The 4,888-nt window shown below is 34.8% G+C and overlaps 1 protein-coding gene across 3 annotated transcripts in view; it reads right to left on the bottom strand.

Annotated features, from left to right (window-relative positions):
* Positions 1–4,888, bottom strand: part of LOC106465626 (nuclear receptor coactivator 2-like) — a 168,076-nt gene that overhangs the window by 157,264 nt on the left and 5,924 nt on the right. Inside the window, exon 1 of one of the 3 annotated variants that reach the window (XM_022393567.1) lies at positions 1,772–1,921. The exons of the other annotated variants lie outside the window; for them this stretch is intronic. The gene's annotated coding sequence lies outside the window, so the exon portion shown is untranslated. Of the gene's footprint in view, positions 1–1,771; positions 1,922–4,888 lie in introns of those variants that run through there. 3 annotated transcript variants of the gene reach the window in all.

Raw genomic sequence — 4,888 nt, 5'->3', positions numbered from 1 at the left:
ACAATCTTCTTGGGGATACACTTTACAAATGTCTTGTATAAAATGCATCAAAAAGGCTACTTTTATCAGAATATAATGTTCTCCACATGTATTCACACATATGCTTGTCAAATGTCTTTGCCCTGGTATGTGTAGTTGGTAGTTGTCTTTTGACACACCACCACCGATTCTCTATAAGGTTTGTACAATTTTTGGGTGGGGGGTGCCATATGGAACTCTTTCCTGAAATTTCATAGAAATATTTTAAAATGTATGATTTATAGAATAAAAAATAGTTTTCGTAAAATTAAATTTATATGAATTAAATAATTAATTTTGTAATCCAGCTTTTCATGTACTCGGATTTTTTTTTTCAAACTAAAAAACATCGATAGATTTGGGGACCCGAGAAAAAAATGTAAATTAAAAGGGGTCTTTGGGTTACTAAAGTTCGAGAACCGTTGTACTAAGTGTCATGATTTTCTACGTACAGACCCAATAAAAATAAAATATGACTGAAACGAACATTCCTCGGCGTGTTCGGCCCTGCATAGCTAGGTGGTTAGGACGCTCGACTCGCAATCTGCGGCTCGAGGGTTAGAATCCCGGTCTCACCAAACATACTCGCCCTTTCAGCCGTGTGGGCGTTATAATGTAACTGTCAATCCCACTATTCGTTGGTAAAAGAGTTGCCCAAGAGTTGGTGGTGGGTGGTGATGACTAGTTGCTTTCTCTCTTATCTTTCACTGCTAAATTAGGGACAGCTAGCGCAGATAATCCCCGTGTAGCTTTGCGCGATATTCAAACAAACAAACTTGGTGTGCTATTATACATATGTTGCAAGGTAAACTAAAATTCATGAATGGGAGATTACAAGATTTAATCAGTAAACGTAATAACTTCATCACAAAATTATTATAGACTTTAATCTATAAAAAATTATGAATGATACATAAAAACAACTACAAGCTAAAAAAGGAGCAACAAATATACCAGAGTTAGCCAATAACGTCTGTAACTACAACGATGTCTAGTTCTGAACATGTTTCTGGACAACTAAAAAAGAGCATTTGAAAAATGTATATACAAGCTTATCTATACTTATGTGTTGCAGGCACTACAACTAATTATAATTTCCTGAAATGCTACAAGTAAAATTGCATGGTAACACTGTTATCCTCTAAAGTTCTAACCTCTAACATTCTTTACAACGAGTACTCTTAAATTATGTACTGTTTTCTGGCATGTGCTTATTACAATTTACACAAGCATACAGATCTAGTGAAAATGCGCTAAACAAATACACTTAAACAGTTAGCTTGTTTTCTTATGAACCCTTGCATAGCTTGCTCTTACATTAACTCAGTGTACTACATGGTAAACAGACTCGCAAAGTGATTGCGATGTGCTATTTTTTACCTTGTTAATCGATTCTAAATGTATGGATATATTTTCCTTATTTACCAAATAAGAAAAAAACATTAATAAAACGTATTAGTAAAAGTCCTGTAACTGAATTTCAAATACACAAAATTTTAAATCCTTTATGATTCAGATCAACAAATGAAGTGCAGTAGAATCTACAAGCAATACCTTTTTTTTGTAGAGTAGTAATATTTTATTATTCGCAGAAAGTTTATTATGTAGATTAAAGATAAACTACACACGTGTTCATGAAATTTATGTCTAAATTGTATGAACGTCAGTAACAAGTAATGCATAAAGACATTATGACCAAATAACTATCAAACTATTATGGTAGAAACTATTGCACATCTATTTTAGCTCATACCTGAATACGTATATCTATGTTATTTTATTTACAACGCTGGCACTTTGAATTGTCTTTAGAGTTTAGTCCTTCACAAGTGGCCCGCATGGCCAGGTGGTTAGGACGCTCGACTCGCAATCTAAAGAATACCGACCGAGTTCGCCGCCCTTGTGGAACAGGTTTGACCGGAAGAAACAAAACATGTTTTTACTTCTTGGTTAGTCTCTCCTCGTCCACTGTTTAAAACCCCGTTGAAAACTAACATCCTGTGAGTTTTAGGAGAAAAATAATCAGGAGCCTCAGTGACATCAAACACATAGGAACCAATCAAACAATAGCATGCACTTGCAATGCGAGCCAATGACCTGATTCTTGATCTGACCCTCCGAATCAACAAGTCTGTAACGGCACAATGGCTTGCTCTGTCCAGAAGGTCGTCTCTTTCGAGAACAAAGGGTAGACTTTTCTTTAATTTCTACATTTTTGACGAGAGAAGTGAAACAGGAACGTGTGATGTACTCACTTGGTCATTGATGCATATGTAGGTCACTGCCAATGACGTATCTCACGATGATTCATATAGTTATTCCAAACAGTCTCTTACATCATCTATAAAGACTGCTTGCCCTAGAGTTACCAACAAATACTTCTTACACAGATGCAGTTCATAAACTACGTATAAAAAAAATTAAAGTGAAAATTCTTACTTTTGAAGTTCATATGTAATGCTGTGTTGTAGCCTACAGAGTGCATAATTCTTCTTGTGATCCACGGCATGCGCACGTTTTACCGACGTCGCGACAGTACAGATTGCAACGTTAGCGTTCCATATGTGACGGTTAAAACAGGTACCCCCCTCGCCCTCCAGACAGCCTTCGGCCCTTTTTCGGAAAAATTAAATAGCATAATGTGCTTTTATTCGGACTAGTAATGAGTTGTAGAAATATTATGTATATTTGAAAAAAACATAAGTACACACTTAATGTGAAACACACTGACTTCTAGTTTTTGGATAATTTTCTTTCTAAACAGGCATATATTCGTTAAAATCTGAAGAGTCTTTTTTGTAATGAACAGTTCCAAAGTTTTAATACATCAATGTTGATAAAAAAACTTTAACATTCTTGAAATAAAAACTGACTAATACTATGCTTAACGTAATTATTATCTGAAAAAACAATAAAATGACGGTCTCTGGTTTTCAAACAATAAAAAGCACTCTGCTAGTAGTAGACGCTGTAGGTGCGAATCTGTACAATGCTGAAGAGGTCCATGGCTATGCCTACATTGTGTTAACACTCTGTATCAAAACCTCAAATAATCTCTGAAAGCATCATTATTTTGAAACATAAATTTCACTGAATACAAATGATGTCACAAGACGGTAAGCTGACAGTATTCCATCTTAGATAAAACTCTGGCCGATAACGAACTTACAAGTTTTCATTAAGTGAAGCAGTAGGTGAAAATATATCTTAACTACCAATAAACTTATAGAATTCGCTGTGAAATAGGAAACATAATACCTATGGCTAACATTTGTAAATATAACGAATTTTTGGATTCCTTCCGTTTAACCATTAGTTCTTTGTAACGGTTTGTTTTGAATTTTGCGCAAAGCTACACGAGGGCTATCTGCGCTAGCCGTCCCTAATTTAGCAGTGTAAGACTAGAGGGAAGGTCATCACCACCCACCGCCAACTCTTGGGCTACTCTTTTACCAACGAATAATGGGATTGACAGTCACTTTATAACGCCCACACGGCTGAAAGGGCGAGCATGTTTGGTGGGACGGGGATTCGAACCCGCAGATTGCGAGTCGAGCGTCCTAACCACCTGGCCCCTTGTAACTTCAAAATTGGTTTTGTTGGTAAACACGTATTGCGTACTTGCTCTTTTATTAATGTTTTAATTTCAATTTATGTTGATGTCTTGAAATTTGGTTTGTAGATTTCTTTTACGGTGCGTATGATCATATTAATATTTATTGTTATTATTATTTCTGACAAGAAGTTCACTTATCTAAAACTATGATATATATTTTAAAGAAATTTGTTCCGTAATTTATATTTAAGAATTGAACAATTTAGAAATATTACGGACATATGTTTAAAGAAATGTTAATTACATAAGTACAAGTCGGTCAACATATATATACGTGTACAATTAAAAAAACTATGAAAAATATATAATTTCATAATCCTTGTACAATATAAACATAATGTATAGGTTACTATTAATAAGTTAACATTTTTTGAAGGAACGGTATGATTAAATACTGAATCCAAAATTGAGATTAATCTGACAGGCGTGTTTTTGTCTTTGATTTAAAAATTGAACAAATCTTGCAGTTTAAGATATTTGGCACTGCGACATAATGTTATTTTGTAACGGAATCTCATCTCATTTTAAGATTGAGAAATGTCCAACGGTCTTGATGAAAATCAAAATTGATGATGCATTTGAACTTTCTCAATAGTTCCTATATCCCACAGGACCATTTGCTGAAATTCCACTTCTTCTTCTGGGTATTCATCAAAACAGATAATCCATTTTAAGACTTCCTCCTACATTATGCAATTTTACTAATATATATAGAAAGCACCAATCAGGTTTACAGCTTACTTGTATAGTCTTCAGCATCTATAAAACTCTTATTTAAGAACTGTGTTCATCATGTTTTTACTTCGAAGGCCAAAGTTAAAAAGTCATCCAGAAACCACATCAAACATTGATACCAAGTCATCACTCCAATCGCCCAGGCTTGTAATAATACACACATATATGTAATTTATTCGGGAAATGTTTCTTCTGCAAACCAAATAAAATATAAAACAGACGGTAACAGTAAACAACAATCTACAAAATCACAATATGAAATGTTAACGCATAATGCTACCGATCTCTAATTTACGAAGCTCCTCTACAATCTACAAAACTATATTGAAAATTATAGTTATTGCTCAGGCATGAAATCTACTAAACGCTATTTATACGTTTGTTTCTTTGTAGTGAAGCACAAAACAACATGATGAGCTATCTATGCTGTGCCTGCTATGGGTACCTAAACCCGGAATTTAGCGTCATAAGACCTTCTTCCGACTTACCGCCTGAGCCACTGGGGGGGGGGGGCAACCG

The sequence above is a fragment of the Limulus polyphemus genome, unplaced genomic scaffold, assembly GCF_000517525.1.
Source record: "Limulus polyphemus unplaced genomic scaffold, Limulus_polyphemus-2.1.2 Scaffold2004, whole genome shotgun sequence".
In the NCBI taxonomy this organism is placed as follows: domain Eukaryota; kingdom Metazoa; phylum Arthropoda; class Merostomata; order Xiphosura; family Limulidae; genus Limulus; species Limulus polyphemus.
The sequence above is the reverse complement of the archived record's forward strand: the minus strand, read 5'-3'. Positions and strand labels throughout refer to the sequence as shown.